At 43.3% G+C, this 20,301-nt stretch overlaps 1 protein-coding gene across 1 annotated transcript in view; it reads left to right on the plus strand.

Annotated features, from left to right (window-relative positions):
* The window catches only part of LOC109424591 (neuronal acetylcholine receptor subunit alpha-7-like), a 953,623-nt gene that overhangs the window by 498,691 nt on the left and 434,631 nt on the right, over window positions 1-20,301 (plus strand). The window lies entirely within an intron of this gene.

Here is a 20,301-nt window from a genome sequence, read left to right on the forward strand (position 1 = left end):
CGGTAAATCATGGTAAACTTTGACTAGCTGGCAAGGCCATGTTTGGCATGGGTCTCCTCTCCAGAGCAGGCCATGAAGTGCGGAATAGAAGGGCGTGTAGAGAGGCGTTAAATGTTCTTGCTACAAAGTCAGCTCCTCTCTACTGGAGAAGAACATAACCAAAGTAGGCTTTGGCCGTCAATTTCAGACGAGATGCTGTAAATTTGTCGAAAAGCACTTTTCATTTGGAACGGAGGGGGATTTTTGGTAACGAGCACTTGGGAAGCAGATTGATAACAATGCTGCACAGTGGTCTAGAAAAGTACACTGAGAACAGGATTCTGAGAGAATCCTGAACAGAATTCTGAGAGAATCCTGAACAGGATTCTGAGGGAATCCTGAACAGGATTCTGAGGGAATCCTGAACAGGATTCTGAGGGAATCCTGAACAGGATTCCGGTGACTGCTGTCATAGTTATTTCATTGTCAACGGGTCTTGCGTCGGATCTTCGGCGTAGAAACCCAAACGTGGGCTTAAAGCTTTAAAGTTGGCGAACAATATAAAGTCATCACTGTCATCGTCGTCATACTGCAATACCTTTTTCCGTGTTTGATAACCAATTTTATACGATTTGCAAAAAAAAAAATACGTATTTATTTCTTCATACATCAATGCCTTTTCTCACATTATAAGTGCAGGAAACTTTGGAAATCGATCAGCTTAACGATCCAACTATATATTTAGTGAATAGTAAAAAAAGTCCATTACGCAATGTAAGTGGTCAAACATGACTAAGTTACAAATTCATAATACAACTAAACTATTCGTATCTTATACTTATGACACACATGTGATACAGGAATCACTGAACATTTGCGCTTGAAATAAGTGCCACACTAATAGTTCTCTCCGTTCAAGTCAGTCTTGTTAGATTTTTTTTTACGGTGAGTACCGTTGTACGTGTATCACACTCGTATCACATGTCTGTCCGGGGTATTACTAGCATAGCGATGACGAATGATATCACTGCTGTACCGTTCAATCCAAATCCTGTTTCACAAAACGACTAATTGTCCCATTATCATTCGTATACAAGTACTTCAGGAAGTTTATTCTTGACAAATGAAAACTCCAGCTTGAGCATGTTCGGAGTGCTATTGTAACGGTTTTGGGATTCGAACACGGTCGATGATCCACATGTCATGGAATGTATCTACTAGTCGATTACATTTGTTCTTTTGCCTCTTTATGTCCGAAACCAAAGATTTCTCACGAGTTTCCTAGAGGCGCGTCCGTCGATTTCTTTTTTATTATGTATTCCAAAACAAAGTCAACCCAATCTGCGGCTTTTGAGGCAAATATAACCTCAAATACAACACATGTGATTGTAACGATCTTCGCGGCTAAACTTCCGGTTTTTCAAAACCATTTCATTAAAACGTTCTTCGAGACTCATTCACTATTTTGAAGTTCAAAATCAATTCAACGGCCTTCAAGGCACGTCCCTTTTTCCTCGATCCTCTTTTGAATTTCTCGACGGCCTTCGAGGCGCGCCACTCTTATCCTTTTCTCGATAGCCTCCGAGGCGCAACTTTCTTTTCCATTTTTCGACGGCCTTCCAGACACGTCCTTTTTTCGCATTTCTCGACGGCCTTCGAGGCGCGCCCTTTTTTGCATTTCCGACGGCGCGCCATTTTTTTCGCATTTCCGACGGCCTTCGAGGCGCGTCCTTTTTCGCATTTCTCGACGGCCTTCGAGGCGCGCCCTTTTTTCGCATTTCTTGACGGCCTTCGAGGCGCGCTCTTTTTTTCGCATTTCTCGACGGCCTTCGAGGCGCGCCCTTTTTTGCATTTCCGACGGCCTTCGAGGCGTGCCCTTTTTTCACATTTCTCGACGGCCTTCGAGGCGCGTCACTTTTTTTTTCTTTTCCTCGGCGGCCTTCGAGGCGCGTCTTTCTTTTCCGAAAATCGAACATAACTTATCCGACGGTCTTCGAGACACGTCTCTTAGCATGGGATACTGGAAAATCAGGTCATTCGGACGGTCCTCGGGACGCGTTTTTTATATTTTTCAATCCAAAACTTCTATACGGTGAACGACGTGACACTCCTTTGCACATCTTGAACGAAAAAAAACAAACTCATACCTGCCGCTTCACCACGATACTGCATTTTTCAATCATTTTCACTTTTAATTTCACTTAACTGGCTGAGCGATTCTCACCTATTTTTGAGTTGATTTCAAAAAAAATCGCAATAAAGCCTGGCAGGATTGCCATTGTGGGAATTTGGCTGATGGTTCTCGATGAGAATCGCCCAGCGCAGCGACCCGATACACGGCACGTCCGATGTGGTCGAACGCTGACCAAAGAAAGAGGAAGAGTCGTGGCCTACTGTGATGTCGTCAGCAGCTATCACTCGATAGCGTGGGCGTTACCCTGGGTGGAAAATGTGCGTGCGTTATCAGTTGTCTGTTGACATATTGGAGGATAAGACTCTAAACACACTGAGAGATGCTTATTGTCAGACATATACCACACAAACAGGATTCTGAGGGAATCCTGAACAGGATTCTGAGGGAATCCTGAACAGGATTCTGAGGGAATCCTGAACAGGATTCTGAGGGAATCCTGAACAGGATTCTGAGGGAATCCTGAACAGGATTCTGAGGGAATCCTGAACAGGATTCTGAGGGAATCCTGAACAGGATTCTGAGGGAATCCTGAACAGGATTCTGAGGGAATCCTGAACAGGATTCTGAGGGAATCCTGAACAGGATTCTGAGGGAATCCTGAACAGGATTCTGAGGGAATCCTGAACAGGATTCTGAGGGAATCCTGAACAGGATTCTGAGGGAATCCTGAACAGGATTCTGAGGGAATCCTGAACAGGATTCTGAGGGAATCCTGAACAGGATTCTGAGGGAATCCTGAACAGGATTCTGAGGGAATCCTGAACAGGATTCTGAGGGAATCCTGAACAGGATTCTGAGGGAATCCTGAACAGGATTCTGAGGGAATCCTGAACAGGATTCTGAGGGAATCCTGAACAGGATTCTGAGGGAATCCTGAACAGGATTCTGAGGGAATCCTGAACAGGATTCTGAGGGAATCCTGAACAGGATTCTGAGGGAATCCTGAACAGGATTCTGAGGGAATCCTGAACAGGATTCTGAGGGAATCCTGAACAGGATTCTGAGGGAATCCTGAACAGGATTCTGAGGGAATCCTGAACAGGATTCTGAGGGAATCCTGAACAGGATTCTGAGGGAATCCTGAACAGGATTCTGAGGGAATCCTGAACAGGATTCTGAGGGAATCCTGAACAGGATTCTGAGGGAATCCTGAACAGGATTCTGAGGGAATCCTGAACAGGATTCTGAGGGAATCCTGAACAGGATTCTGAGGGAATCCTGAACAGGATTCTGAGGGAATCCTGAACAGGATTCTGAGGGAATCCTGAACAGGATTCTGAGGGAATCCTGAACAGGATTCTGAGGGAATCCTGAACAGGATTCTGAGGGAATCCTGAACAGGATTCTGAGGGAATCCTGAACAGGATTCTGAGGGAATCCTGAACAGGATTCTGAGGGAATCCTGAACAGGATTCTGAGGGAATCCTGAACAGGATTCTGAGGGAATCCTGAACAGGATTCTGAGGGAATCCTGAACAGGATTCTGAGGGAATCCTGAACAGGATTCTGAGGGAATCCTGAACAGGATTCGGAGGGGATCCTGAACAGGATTCGGAGGGGATCCTGAACAGGATTGTGAGAGAATCCTGAACAGGATTGTGAGAGAATCCTGAACAGGATTGTGAGAGAATCCTGAACAGGATTGTGAGAGAATCCTGAACAGTATTCTGAGAGAATTCTGAACAGGATTCTGAGAGAATCCTGAACAGGATTCTGAGAGAATCCTGAACAGGATTCTGAGAGAATCCTGAACAGTATTCTGAGAGAATCCTGAACAGGATTCTGAGAGAATTCTGAACAGGATTCTGAGGGAATCCTGAACAGGATTCTGAGAGAACAGGATTCTGAGAGAATCCTGAACAGGATTCTGAGAGAACAGGATTCTGAGAGAATCCTGAACAGGATTGTGAGAGAATACTGAACAGGATTGTGAGAGAATCCTGAACAGGATTCTGAGAGAATCCTGAACAGGATTCTGAGAGAATCCTAAACAGTATCTGAGAGAATCCTGAACAGGATTCTGAGAGAATCCTGAACAGGATTCTGAGAGAACAGGATTCTGAGAGAATTCTGAACAGGATTCTGAGAGAATCCTGAACAGGATTCTGAGGGAATCCTGAACAGGATTCTGAGAGAATCCTGAACAGGATTCTGGGTGAACCCTGAACAGGATTCTGGGAGAATCCTGAACAGGATTCTGAGAGAATCCTGAACAGGATTCTGAGAGAATCCTGAACAGGATTCTGAGAAAATCCTGAACACGATTCTGAGAGAATCCTGAACACGATTCTGAGGGAATCCTGACCAGGATTCTGAGGAAATCCTGAACAGGATTCTGAGGGAATCCTGAACAGGATTCTGAGGGAATCCTGAACAGGATTCTGAGGGAATCCTGAACAGGATTCTGAGGGAATCCTGAACAGGATTCTGAGGGAATCCTGAACAGGATTCTGAGGGAATCCTGAACAGGATTCTGAGGGAATCCTGAACAGGATTCTGAGGGAATCCTGAACAGGATTCTGAGGGAATCCTGAACAGGATTCTGAGGGAATCCTGAACAGGATTCTGAGGGAATCCTGAACAGGATTCTGAGGGAATCCTGAACAGGATTCTGAGGGAATCCTGAACAGGATTCTGAGGGAATCCTGAACCGGATTCTGAGGGAATCCTGAACAGGATTCTGAGGGATTCTGAAAAAGGATTCTGAGGGATTCCGGAACAGGATTCTGTGGGAATCCTGAACAGGATTCTGAGGGAAGTCAAGAGCAATCTGGTGATTCAACAATTAATTGGTGCGGTGATTTCGCCGCTAAGTGGCGCTAGTCGTCTAGTAAAATTTCAAACTTCTCTCTCTGGAGATCCAGAGCAGATAGAAAAGTGTCGTCTTCGGCAAAGTTCTTCAGGAAGTCAAGAGCTATCAGGTGGTTTAACAATTAGTTGGTGATTTCGCCGCTAGGTGGCGCTAGTTGTAAAGTAAAGCTTCAAACTCCGATATCTCGAGATCCATAGCAGATAGAAAAGTGCTGTCTTCGGCAAAGTTCTCCAGGAAGGTAAGAGCAATCTTTGTGTTCCTACAATTAGTTGGTGATTTCGCTGCAAGGTGGCACTAGTTGTCAACTAAAATTTCAAACTCTGCTATTTCGAGATCCAGAGCAGATAGAAAAGTGCCGTCTTCGGCAAAGTTTTTCAGGAAGTCAAGAGCTATCTGGTGATTCAACAACTAGTTTGTGATTTCAACGTTAAGTGGTGAGAGTAGGCTTGTATAGTTTCAAACTTCGCTATCTCTGTACCCAGAGCAGATATAAGAGTATCGTTAGATGTGTAGTTGTAAATGTGTACTAAAGAATTCCAACGTACGCAGAGTTTTCTGGCAAAAGGAAATTTTCGATTTTATCGGCTACGCAGTCTTTTAATTTGTAAAAACGAAGAAGATTTGAACCCGTAGCAGAACTAGACAAACCAAATCAGTCATGTACCAACAACAACCTGACAAGACAGTTTCAGTTAGACAAAACATTAGACCAAAAGCGAAAAATTAACTACACTTGGAGATGACAAAAAACCCCAGTGTTGAAACGTCGGGCACATAATAAGCCTCGTTTCCCCAAATCAGAGACTGAGTAGCCCTGAATCGTAGATTAATCCGCCAGTCGATCTACCAAAGATATAAAGAGGAAAAATGAGATTTGTCTCAGCTGGCAGTGTAGAATTTTTAGTTAAAATCATATTTTTATCTAACTTTATCTAGCTTACAAATATGTTATTTTAGTTTGTATATTTATCTACGTATTTTCAGCAGTTTTGTTCTCTTCGTCATGTTTTTTTTTACACTTGTTGAAATCAGATGTTGGTCTGAACAGCTGGTTTTGTAAAAAGACAATTCACACCGTCTTCAGCCAGAGGCTGCACAGACTGAACACATTTCTTACACTAGACAACGGACACGACACAGAACACCCAGTGGCCCAGTGATGAATTTTTCGTTTGACGAAAAGTTTCCACCGACTGGAGCGGGAATCGAACCCACACTCCGAGGCTTACGAAACGCCTAGACGACTGCCGCCGCTAACCGCACGGCCACGAAGCCGTGTTATTGGGAGTAACCACGATAATAATCATCGGTTTATTATTTACATGGCTCTTTCAGTAAAACTTATGTTTGAGAATTATAGGTATTTGAAATATTTTCACAAAATTCATCCAAAATTTCAAGAAAGGCTCCTTAAAAATCACTGAATTATACTGTCAAGTAGAAAGGAAAAGTAAAATTTTACCCCAAAATGTCTGCACCCCGTACACTGTATGTACGTCTCCGTCACAGCTCAAAGGACAGCTTGACAAATGAGCTTCGGAATTTTGTGCTGACAAATTATCGACGCAACGTCGTCGAGACCGGCTCGGCCTGGATCGATATCCATCTTCAAAGGGTTATAAATCTTTATTTGAGTGTGGAATTTTAGGAACGGCGTTGCGTTGGCACCGACGACGCTAAAGGGACACAGTTTCACTGCGCCAGCAGTCAACCAGCCAGCAGCACCAGCGTGACAAATATCTGGCGTGTATCTCGCGGCGGACGGAAGCGAAATCACATTTTGTACTTCTCTTGTCAAATTGGTGGCACAACAGCTGACGTGGCTTGACGAACATAACCTTTTCGCCGGTGCGCTTCAACGATGGTGAGTTCGTTCCATCCATCGCGTCATCAATTTTTGCGTACCTACCTACCCTGTCAACCAGTAGGGCACCGTTGGCGTCGTCGAATGGAGAAATGGACCGCGTCATCAACGGGAAATGAGCCACTCGTGTAATGATATGTTTACGACGTGTATCGTCGTCGTCAATGCGTTCCGGTGACACGATACGGATGCCGACAGGCGATACGGTGCGGTGCATTATTCGCGCGTTGAATGCGTTGCATCGCATTGACTCGCTTTTAGCCGTGCCCTTAAGTGGAAGCATGTCGTTAACCGGTATGGGTACCGTGTGAGCGTGGCATGGCATCCGTGAATCCGTTCCGATGGGAAATAGCATTCAGGACTTTTTTGTGTTCTGGCAGTAAATCAAGCCTCTCACGCGTGTATTGTGCCTTTGGGTCACAGGCAAGCAAATGACAGTGGATGTCAAGTGCCACTGAATGGGAGCACACTATCAATGCAAAAATTTATTAACATCCGTGCTTATATGTATGTAAAATAAGATTCTGAACAGAGAATTCAGGAAGAATGCTGATTCTGGGAGAATCCTGAACAGTAATCTGGGAGAATCCTGTAGAGGATTCTGGGAGAATCCTGAACAGGATTCTGGGAGATTCCTGAACAGGAATCTGCGAGAATCCTTAACAGGATTCTGAAAGAATCCTGTAGAGGATTCTGGGAGAATCCTGAAAAGGATTGTGGAAGATTCCTTAACAAGATTTTGGGAAAATCCTGAACAGGATTCTGGGAGAATCCTGAACAGGATTCTGGGAGAATCCTGAGCAGGATTCTGGGAGAATCCTGAGCAGGATTCTGGGAGAATCCTGAACAAGATCCTGGGACAATCCTGAACAGGATTTTGGAAGTATCCTGACCAGGATTCTGGGACAATCCTGAACAGGTTTCAGGGACAATCCTGAACATGATTCTGGGAGAATCCTGAACAAGATCTGTTGCGAATAGTTCCTATACGTTAGGGTCTTGTGGAACTGGCAACCCTGAAGCGAGAGCGACGTTCGATAGAGCAAATGTCTATTGGAAGTAGCGTATAAAGAGCAATGCGTTTTAGTTCGTGGAAGGCAGAACAACGATGGATTGTGCACTGTTGGGAGATTTGTGGGTGAACTAATACTACAACGTAAGATAGTTTATATGGTAATTATTAACTGTTAAATTAATTATACTTCAATAAATTTGCAGTTTTTGAAGCTGCTTGAAATAGAAGCTGCTTTCAAAATGGTATTCTAGTTCCGAAAGTACCACAGGCCCCAACAAACTTCAAAAAGTTGTACTCCACCAGAAGCATTCCGCCATGGAAAGTGTAGTTGACGAACTTTCCCTTCTAGAGAAGAAGAATGAATTGTGGCGGAAGGACTATGACGAACGAGTGAAACGTATGGAGCTTCACTACGAGCAAGACATGGCCAAAATCGACGAGGAGTTCAGAAAAGCTGTACGCAAAATGGAATTGGAATTCAGCGCTAGGAAAGAAGCAGTGATACGGCAATATAGTGGGAATGCGGTCAGCAAAGGAAAGGTAATAAAACCGATTCCACAAAGTGACGACGCCCAGCCGCAAAAAGACTGCACTAGTGTATCGATTCCAGTAGGCTCTTCCGAACAAACCTCGCAAGCAATGTTCTTGCTCAAATCAGCTGTTTCACAAAACATCGTCATCGGTGATCGGTCTCTCCAAAAGAAAGGAGAAATCATCAAAACAACACCAGCTGATTCGTCATCAGCGTACAAGCAGGGACAAAACACAATGCCCATTGCAACTAGAGTGATACGGGTAGCCTGTCGAAAGCCACATCCAACGATGCAAGAGCAACACCGCTACCGCCGCCGCCGTCGTCGCCGCCACCGCCGCTGGAAGCAAGGCAATCGTCATCAGTCTAAAACGTTGCTGTTCGATCCCGGTGGGTATTGTACTGTAGCTAGCAGTGGAACGAGTCAACTCGACTTGCGCGTATGTTCCACAATTCACATCCACGATGGTATGGTGCTGCCATCTTCAGAAGGTTCATGGCTTGTGCGCAACGTTTCCAAATTTATTTCGAAGTTTCGGATAAAAATTGTGCAGCAGATGGGCTTCAGTTTGTTACCAGTTCCACGGGGGGGAATGTTGCGAATAGTTCCTATACGTTAGGGTCTTGTGGAACTGGCAACCCTGAAGCGAGAGCGACGTTCGATAGAGCAAATGTCTATTGGAAGTAGCGTATAAAGAGCAATGCGTTTTAGTTCGTGGAAGGCAGAACAACGATGGATTGTGCACTGTTGGGAGATTTGTGGGTGAACTAATACTACAACGTAAGATAGTTTATATGGTAATTATTAACTGTTAAATTAATTATACTTCAATAAATTTGCAGTTTTTGAAGCTGCTTGAAATAGAAGCTGCTTTCAAAATGGTATTCTAGTTCCGAAAGTACCACAGGCCCCAACAAGATCCTTAGACAATCCTAAACAAGATCCTGGGACAATCCTGAACAGGGTCCTGGGACAATCCTGATCAGGTTTCTGGGACAATCCTGAACAGGATTCTGGGACAGTCCTGAACAAGATCCTGGGACAATCCTGAACAGGATTCCGAAAGAACCCTGACTAGGATTCTGGGACGATTCTGAACAGGATTTAGGACAACCCTGAACAAGATTTTGGGAGTATCCTGAACAAGATCCAAGGACAATCCTGAACTAGATCCTGAGACAATCCTGAACAGGGTTCTGGGACAATCCTGAACAGTTTTTTGGGACAATCCTGAACAGGAATCTGGGACAATCCTGAACAAGATCCTGGGACAATCCTGAACACGATTCCGAAAGATCCCTGACTAGGATTCTGGGACGATTCTGAACAGGATTTGGGACAACCCTGAACAAGATTTTGGGAGTATCCTGACCAGGATGCTGGGACAATCCTGAACAGGTTTCAGGAACAATCCTGAACATGATTCTGGGAGAATCCTGATCAAGATCCTGGGACAATCCTGAACAGGATCCTGGGACAATCCTGAACTTGTTTCTGGGACAATCTTGAACAGGATTCTTAGACAATCCTGAACAAGATCCTGGGACAATCCTGAACACGATTCCGAAAGATCCCTGACTAGGATTCTGGGACGATTCTGAACAGGATTTGGGACAACCCTGAACAAGATTTTGGGAGTATCCTGACCAGGATACTGGGACAATCCTGAACAGGTTTCAGGAACAATCCTGAACATGATTCTGGGAGAATCCTGATCAAGATCCTGGGACAATCCTGAACAGGGTCCTGGGACAATCCTGAACAGGGTTCTGGGACAATCCTGAACAGGATTCTGGGACAATCCTGAACAGGTTTCAGGGACAATCCTGAACATGATTCTGGGAGAAAACTGAACAAGTTCCTGGGACAATCCTGAACAAGATCCTGGGACAATCATGAACAGGATTCTGGGACAATTCTGAACAGGTTTCAGGGACAATTCTGAACAAGATTCTGGGAGAATCCTGAACAAGATCCTGGGACAATCCTGAACAGGGTTCTGGGACAATCCTGAACAGGTTTCTGGGACAATCCTGAACAGGATTCTGGGACAATCCTGAACAAGATCCTGGGACAATCCTGAACACGATTCCGAAAGAACCCTGACTAGGATTCTGGGACGATTCTGAATTGGATTTAGGACAACCCTGAACATGATTCTGGTAGAATCCTGGACAAGATCCTGGGACAATCCTGAACAAGATCCTGTGACAATCCTGAACAAGATCCTGGGACAATACTGAACAGGGTTCTGGGACAATCCTGAACAGGATTCTGGGACAATCCTGAACAGGTTTCAGGGACAATCTTGAACATGATTCTGGGAGAATCCTGAACCAGATCCTGGGACAATCCTGAACAGAATTTTGGGACAATCCTGAACAGATTTTTGGGACAATCCTGAACAGGATTCTGGGACAATCCTGAACAATATCCTGGGTCAAACCTGAACAGGATTTTGGGAGTATCCTGACCAGGATTCTGGGACAATCCTGAACAGGTTTCAGGGACAATCTTGAACATGATCCTGGGACAATCCTGAACAAGATCCTGGGACAATCCTGAACAGGGTTCTGGGACATTCCTGAACAGGATTCTGTGACAATCCTGAACAGGTTTCAGGGACAATCCTGAACAGGATTCTGGGACAATCCTGAACAAGATCCTGGGAAAATCCTGAACAGGATTCCGAAAGAACCCTGACTAGGATTCTGGGACGATTCTGAACAGGATTTAGGACAACCCTGAACAAGATTTTGGGAGTATCCTGACCAGGATCCTGGGCCAATCCTGAACAGGTTTCAGGGACAATCCTGAACGTGATTCTGGGAGTATCCTGAACAAGATCCAGGGACAATCCTGAACAAGATCCTGGGATAATCCTGAACAGGGTTCTGGGACAATCCTGAACAGGTTTTTGGGACAATCCTAAACAGGAATCTGGGACAATCCTGAACACGATTCCGAAAGATCCCTGACTAGGATTATGGGACGATTCTGAACAGGATTTGGGACAACCCTGAACAAGATTTTGGGAGTATCCTGACCAGGATGCTGGGACAATCCTGAACAGGTTTCACGGACAATCCGGAACAAGATTCCAGGAGAATCCTGATCAAGATCCTGGGACATTCCCGAACAAGATCCTGGGACAATCCTGAACAGGGTTCTGGGACAATCCTGAACAGGATTCTGGGACAATCCTGAACAGGTTTCAGGGATTATCCTGAACATGATTCTGGGAGTATCCTGAACAAGATCCAGGGACAATCCTGAACAAGATCCTGGGACAATCCTGAACAGGGTTCTGGGACAATCCTGAACAGGATTCTGGGAGAATCCTGAACCAGATCCTGGGACAATCCTGAACAGAATTTTGGGACAATCCTGAACAGATTTTTGGGACAATCCTGAACAGGATTCTGGGACAATCCTGAACAATATCCTGGGTCAAACCTGAACAGGATTTTGGGAGTATCCTGACCAGGATTCTGGGACAATCCTGAACAGGTTTCAGGGACAATCTTGAACATGATCCTGGGACAATCCTGAACAAGATCCTGGGACAATCCTGAACAGGGTTCTGGGACATTCCTGAACAGGATTCTGTGACAATCCTGAACAGGTTTCAGGGACAATCCTGAACAGGATTCTGGGACAATCCTGAACAAGATCCTGGGAAAATCCTGAACAGGATTCCGAAAGAACCCTGACTAGGATTCTGGGACGATTCTGAACAGGATTTAGGACAACCCTGAACAAGATTTTGGGAGTATCCTGACCAGGATCCTGGGCCAATCCTGAACAGGTTTCAGGGACAATCCTGAACGTGATTCTGGGAGTATCCTGAACAAGATCCAGGGACAATCCTGAACAAGATCCTGGGATAATCCTGAACAGGGTTCTGGGACAATCCTGAACAGGTTTTTGGGACAATCCTAAACAGGAATCTGGGACAATCCTGAACACGATTCCGAAAGATCCCTGACTAGGATTATGGGACGATTCTGAACAGGATTTGGGACAACCCTGAACAAGATTTTGGGAGTATCCTGACCAGGATGCTGGGACAATCCTGAACAGGTTTCACGGACAATCCGGAACAAGATTCCAGGAGAATCCTGATCAAGATCCTGGGACATTCCCGAACAAGATCCTGGGACAATCCTGAACAGGGTTCTGGGACAATCCTGAACAGGATTCTGGGACAATCCTGAACAGGTTTCAGGGATTATCCTGAACATGATTCTGGGAGTATCCTGAACAAGATCCAGGGACAATCCTGAACAAGATCCTGGGACAATCCTGAACAGGGTTCTGGGACAATCCTGAACAGGATTCTGGGACTATCCTGAACAGGTTTCTGGGACAATCCTGAACAAGATCCTGGGACAATCCTGAACACGATTCCGAAAGATCCCTGACTAGGATTCTGGGACGATTCTGAACAGGATTTGGGACAACCCTCAACAAGATGTTGGAAGTATCCTGACCAGGATCCTGGGACAATCCTGAACAGGTTTCAGGGACAATCCTGAACAAGATTCCAGGAGAATCCTGATCATGATCCTGGGACAATCCTGAACAAGATCCTGGGACAATCCTGAACAGGGTTCTGGGACAATCCTGAACAAGATCCTGGGACAATCCTGAACAGGGTTGTGGGAGAAAACTGAACAAGATCCTGGGACAATCCTGAACAAGATCCTAGGACAATCCTGAACAGGATTCTGGGACAGTCCTGAACAGATTTCTGGGACAATCCTGAACAATATCCTGGGTCAAACCTGAACAGGATTGTGGGAGTATCCTGACCAGGATTCTGGGAAAATCCTGAACAGGTTTCAGGGACAATCCTGAGCATGATTCTGGGAGAATCCTGAACAAGATCCTGGGGAAATCCTGAACAGGATTCCAAAAGAACCCTGACTAGGATTCTGGGACGATTCTGAACAGGACTTGGGACAACCCTGAACAAGATTTTGGGAGTATCCTGACCAGGATCCTGGGCCAATCCTGAACAGGTTTCAGGGACAATCCTGAACATGATTCTGGGAGTATCCTGAACAAGATCCAGGGACAATCCTGAACAAGATCCTGGGACAATCCTGAACAGGGTTCTGGGACAATCCTGAACAGGTTTTTGGGACAATCCTGAACAGGAATCTGGGACAATCCTGAACAAGATTCTGGGACAATCCTGAACACGATTCCGAAAGATCCCTGACTAGGATTCTGGGACGATTCTGAACAGGATTTGGGACAACCCTGAACAAGATTTTGGGAGTATCCTGACCAGGATGCTGGGACAATCCTGAACAGGTTTCACGGACAATCCGGAACAAGATTCCAGGAGAATCCTGATCAAGATCCTGGGACAATCCTGAACAAGATCCTGGGACAATCCTGAACAGGGTTCTGGGACAATCCTGAACAGGATTCTGGGACAATCCTGAACACGATTCCGAAAGATCCCTGACTAGGATTCTGGGACGATTCTGAACAGGATTTGGGACAACCCTCAACAAGATTTGGAAGTATCCTGACCAGGATCCTGGGTCAATCCTGAACGGGTTTCAGAGACAATCCTGAACAAGATTCCAGGAGAATTATGATCATGATCGTGGGACAATCCTGAACAAGATCCTGGGACAATCCTGAACAGGGTTCTGGGACAATCCTGAACAATATCCTGGGTCAAACCTGAACAGGATTTTGGGAGTATCCTGACCAGGATTCTGGGAAAATCCTGAACAGGTTTCAGGGACAATCCTGAGCATGATTCTGGGAGAATCCTGATCAAGATCCTGGGGCAATCCTGAACAGGATTCCAAAAGAACCCTGACTAGGATTCTGGGACGATTCTGAACAGGACTTGGGACAACCCTGAACAAGATATTGGGAGTATCCTGACCAGGATCCTGGGACAATCCTGAACAGGTTTCAGGGACAATCCTGAACAATATCCTGGGTCAAACCTGAACATGATTCCGAAAGAACCCTGGCGAAGATTCTGGGGCAATCCTGGACAGGATTATAAAATCTGAAATCTAAATTATTTTAGCTCTATTAATGCTAAAAAATCACACCGTTGACTTTTCCAAGTTTTAAATGAAACCCTTATCAAATAGATGTCATACTTTTAGAACACACCAATAATGTTCCATTGCTGAGCTATGAATTTACGAATTTCCATAAAACACACCTCAATCCAACCACATTCATTTCCATATTCCGTGTGGTTAACACCGTGCCAACCAACCCCAATCGATGGAACCAATAACAAAGCTCGATGCCACCATAATTCCAGCAACTCTTCAAAAACCTTATTTAGAACTGATCCACGCAGTCACATTTGCCCTCGTAACCACATTTTGCGGTACATTAAATCCCTTTCCCGCATTTTGACTACGATACTGTGGTGCAGCAGCAGCAGCAGCAGTGCAGCGACGTTCCATTATGGTTCCAGATCATAACGTTTAAATGCATCTCGTCCTCCTCATAAACCGCACCATACAATCTCAGTTCGCTCAGCATGCACAGACAGGGGACACCCACAGTAAACAGCCATCTATTTCCAGCTGAGCTATTGATTTCGCCAACAAAACCACACATAATGCACTGGATGTCGTTGTGTCCCTGTCTCTCTCTAGCTTTGTATGGGAACCTAAATCTGCATATTATGGCTAAACGTAGCAGGTATTATGAAGCATTAACTGCATACAGGTGAAATCTAGGGGTATGTGTTATTTATTTTGCGAAGTTCTGTGGAACTGGAGGAATTCCTTGAAAAATGTCCTTCAAGAATTTCTGGAATTGCTAGAGTTGTTTTTAACAAACCTGGTGGGATTTCTGGAAAACTTCCAAAGTTTTTCTTTTGGAATACCCAGACATATTTCAAATGGATACTCCAAAAGAGTTTCAGTGTTCTGTACGAATTTCCACAGATATTTTCGGAGGCTTCCTGATGAAATTCCCACAGGAATTCCTGATAAATCTCCTAGAGGAATTCCTGATGAGACTCCTCGGTGAATTTCTGAAGGAATTCTCAGAAGAATCCCCTGATAATACTAATTGAAATTTTGAAAACTTGGATGTTGAAATATCCCATTATCGGATACCCCTAGTGGAATCCCATCGGAACGGCGACGCACGTACATATTCATTCAGATGTCAACCACAATTTTCAATTGTCTGCCCATTTCCCTATCGCACGACCTGCCCTCTCCTCGGCGTAGACCCTCCGAAAGGCATTATTGCAATCGCGCAACAGCCATAAATTCGATTCATATAATGTTTATGTCAGACGGTTGGATGGTCCCACTGCACCTGGGTCGCGACCTCCCCACCCGCCCCCACATCACCCACATCATCAAACCGGGTGAAAGCTCTATTCACGGTCTGACTGGCTGGCTCGGTGGATTGAGATCACCATCATCATCATCGCTGTCGCCGTCGTCGCCGCTGCTGCCGCCGGTGTATCACAACATACATATCCGAACAACATACCGGAACTGTTTATACGAAAAGCGCACGGGCGTCGGACGACAGGCGACATCGACATAAGGGACGACGCCGATGTCGGTTGGTGACGACCCGGTTGTAGAGCTGCCAATTCCGCTTTCGGGGAACTTTGGCGTACTAAGAGAGAGGGGCGGGAGGAGGCTGAACACGTCAGGGAGGTAAAATTTACAATGGGAAGAACCACCTACTTTGGCACAGATGCGTCGTTTCGTCGTCTGTTGCTGTGGCGCTGAGGGAAATTTATTGTCCGACCAAGGTGGGAATGAAGATATGCTTTTGAGGAGACTGGAAAAGTATGGGGAAGATGTTGGAAGCTTCCTTGATAGCATCCCGGTTGCTTATATCGAACCTAACCAAATTTATATCACCAATTTGGGATTTACTAGCAAAACTGTTCAGAATGCTATAGAAGAAATAAAAATACTGAAAACAAAAATTGAAATTCAGAAATCAGAAATCAGAAATCAGAAATCAGAAATCAGAAATCAGAAATCAGAAATCAGAAATCAGAAAACAGAAATCAGAAATCAGAAATCAGAAATCAGAAATCAGAAATCAGAAATCAGAAATCAGAAATCAGAAATCAGAAATCAGAAATCAGAAATCAGAAATCAGAAATCAGAAATCAGAAATCAGAAATCAGAAATCAGAAATCAGAAATCAGAAATCAGAAATCAGAAATCAGAAATCAGAAATCAGAAATCAGAAATCAGAAATCAGAAATCAAAAATCAGAAATCAGAAATCAGAAATCAGAAATCAGAAATCAGAAATCAGAAATCAGAAATCAGAAATCAGAAATCAGAAATCAGAAATCAGAAATCAGAAATCAGAAATCAGAAATCAGAAATCAGAAATCAGAAATCAGAAATCAGAAATCAGAAATCAGAAATCAGAAATCAGAAATCAGAAATCAGAAATCAGAAATCAGAAATCAGAAATCAGAAATCAGAAAGCAGAAAGCAGAAATCAGAAATCAGAAATCAGAAATCAGAAATCAGAAATCAGAAATCAGAAATCAGAAATCAGAAATCAGAAATCAGAAATCAGAAATCAGAAATCAGAAATCAGAAATCAGAAATCAGAAATCAGAAATCAGAAATCAGAAATCAGAAATCAGAAATCAGAAATCAGAAATCAGAAATCAGAAATCAGAAATCAGAAATCAGAAATCAGAAATCAGAAATCAGAAATCAGAAATCAGAAATCAGAAATCAGAAATCAGAAATCAGAAATCAGAAATCAGAAATCAGAAATCAGAAATCAGAAATCAGAAATCAGAAATCAGAAATCAGAAATCAGAAATCAGAAATCAGAAATCAGAAATCAGAAATCAGAAATCAGAAATCAGAAATCAGAAATCAGAAATCAGAAATCAGAAATCAGAAATCAGAAATCAGAAATCAGAAATCAGAAATCAGAAATCAGAAATCAGAAATCAGAAATCAGAAATCAGAAATCAGAAATCAGAAATCAGAAATCAGAAATCAGAAATCAGAAATCAGAAATCAGAAATCAGAAATCAGAAATCAGAAATCAGAAATCAGAAATCAGAAATCAGAAATCAGAAATCAGAAATCAGAAATCAGAAATCAGAAATCAGAAATCAGAAATCAGAAATCAGAAATCAGAAATCAGAAATCAGAAATCAGAAATCAGAAATCAGAAATCAGAAATCAGAAATCAGAAATCAGAAATCAGAAATCAGAAATCAGAAATCAGAAATCAGAAATCAGAAATCAGAAATCAGAAATCAGAAATCAGAAATCAGAAATCAGAAATCAGAAATCAGAAATCAGAAATCAGAAATCAGAAATCAGAAATCAGAAATCAGAAATCAGAAATCAGAAATCAGAAATCAGAAATCAGAAATCAGAAATCAGAAATCAGAAATCAGAAATCAGAAATCAGAAATCAGAAATCAGAAATCAGAAATCAGAAATCAGAAATCAGAAATCAGAAATCAGAAATCAGAAATCAGAAATCAGAAATCAGAAATCAGAAATCAGAAATCAGAAATCAGAAATCAGAAATCAGAAATCAGAAATCAGAAATCAGAAATCAGAAATCAGAAATCAGAAATCAGAAATCAGAAATCAGAAATCAGAAATCAGAAATCAGAAATCAGAAATCAGAAATCAGAAATCAGAAATCAGAAATCAGAAATCAGAAATCAGAAATCAGAAATCAGAAATCAGAAATCAGAAATCAGAAATCAGAAATCAGAAATCAGAAATCAGAAATCAGAAATCAGAAATCAGAAATCAGAAATCAGAAATCAGAAATCAGAAATCAGAAATCAGAAATCAGAAATCAGAAATCAGAAATCAGAAATCAGAAATCAGAAATCAGAAATCAGAAATCAGAAATCAGAAATCAGAAATCAGAAATCAGAAATCAGAAATCAGAAATCAGAAATCAGAAATCAGAAATCAGAAATCAGAAATCAGAAATCAGAAATCAGAAATCAGAAATCAGAAATCAGAAATCAGAAATCAGAAATCAGAAATCAGAAATCAGAAATCAGAAATCAGAAATCAGAAATCAGAAATCAGAAATCAGAAATCAGAAATCAGAAATCAGAAATCAGAAATCAGAAATCAGAAATCAGAAATCAGAAATCAGAAATCAGAAATCAGAAATCAGAAATCAGAAATCAGAAATCAGAAATCAGAAATCAGAAATCAGAAATCAGAAATCAGAAATCAGAAATCAGAAATCAGAAATCAGAAATCAGAAATCAGAAATCAGAAATCAGAAATCAGAAATCAGAAATCAGAAATCAGAAATCAGAAATCAGAAATCAGAAATCAGAAATCAGAAATCAGAAATCAGAAATCAGAAATCAGAAATCAGAAATCAGAAATCAGAAATCAGAAATCAGAAATCAGAAATCAGAAATCAGAAATCAGAAATCAGAAATCAGAAATCAGAAATCAGAAATCAGAAATCAGAAATCAGAAATCAGAAATCAGAAATCAGAAATCAGAAATCAGAAATCAGAAATCAGAAATCAGAAATCAGAAATCAGAAATCAGAAATCAGAAATCAGAAATCAGAAATCAGAAATCAGAAATCAGAAATCATAAATCAGAAATCAGAAATCAGAAATCAGAAATCAGAAATCAGAAATCAGAAATCATAAATTAGAAATCAGAAATCGGAACCTGCTCAGGATTCTCCCAGAATCCTGCTCTGGATTCTCCCAGAATCCTGCTCTGGATTCTCCCAGAACCCTGGTCAGGATTCTCCCAGAATCCTGGTCAGGATTCTCCCAGAATCCTGGTCAGGATTCCTCCAGAATCCTGGTCAGGATTCCTCCAGAATCCTGGTCAGGATTCCTCCAGAATCCTGGTCAGGATTCCCCCAGAATCCTGTTCAGGATTCTCCCAGAATCCTGGTCAGGATTCTCCCAAATCCTGGTCAGAATTCTCCCAGAAACCTGGTCAGGATTCTCCCAGAATCCTGGTCAGGATTCTCCCAGAATCCTGGTCAGGATTCTCCCAGAATCCTGGTCAGGATTGTCCCAGAATCCTGGTCAGGATTGTCCCAGAATCCTGGTCAGGATTGTCCCAGAATCCTGGTCAGGATTGTCCCAGAATCCTGGTCAGGATTGTCCCAGAATCCTGGTCAGGATTCTCCCAGAATCCTGGTCAGGATTCTCCCAGAATCCTGGTCAGGATTCTCCCAGAATCGTGGTCAGGATTCTTTTAGAATCTATGTCAGGATTCTCCCAGAATCCTAGTGAGGATTCTCCTAGAATCCTTTGATGATTCTCTTAGAATCTATGTCAGGATTCTCCTAGAATCCTGTGAGGATTCTCTTAGAATCCTGGTGAGGATTTTCCTGGAATCCTGGTGAGGATTCTCCTAGATCCGGGTGAGGATTATCCTAGAATCCTGGTCAGGATTCTCTCAGGATCCTGGTCAGGATTCTCTCAGGATCCTGGTCAGGATTCTCTCAGGATCCTGGTCAGGATTCTCTCAGGATCCTGGTCAGGATTCTCTCAGGATTCTCTCAGGATCCTGGTCAGGATTCTCTCAGGACCCTGGTCAGGATTCTCTCAGGATCCTGGTCAGGATTCTCTCAGGATCCTGGTCAGGATTCTCTCAGGATCCTGGTCAGGATTCTCTCAGGATCCTGGTCAGGATTCTCTCAGGATCCTGGTCAGGATTCTCTCAGGATCCTGGTCAGGATTCTCTCAGGATCCTGGTCAGGATTCTCTCAGGATCCTGGTCAGGATTCTCTCAGGATCCTGGTCAGGATTCTCTCAGGATCCTGGTCAGGATTCTCTCAGGATCCTGGTCAGGATTCTCTCAGGATCCTGGTCAGGATTCTCTCAGGATCCTGGTCAGGATTCTCTCAGGATCCTGGTCAGGAT

This window comes from Aedes albopictus, chromosome 1 (assembly GCF_035046485.1).
Source record: "Aedes albopictus strain Foshan chromosome 1, AalbF5, whole genome shotgun sequence".
In the NCBI taxonomy this organism is placed as follows: Eukaryota; Metazoa; Arthropoda; class Insecta; order Diptera; family Culicidae; genus Aedes; species Aedes albopictus.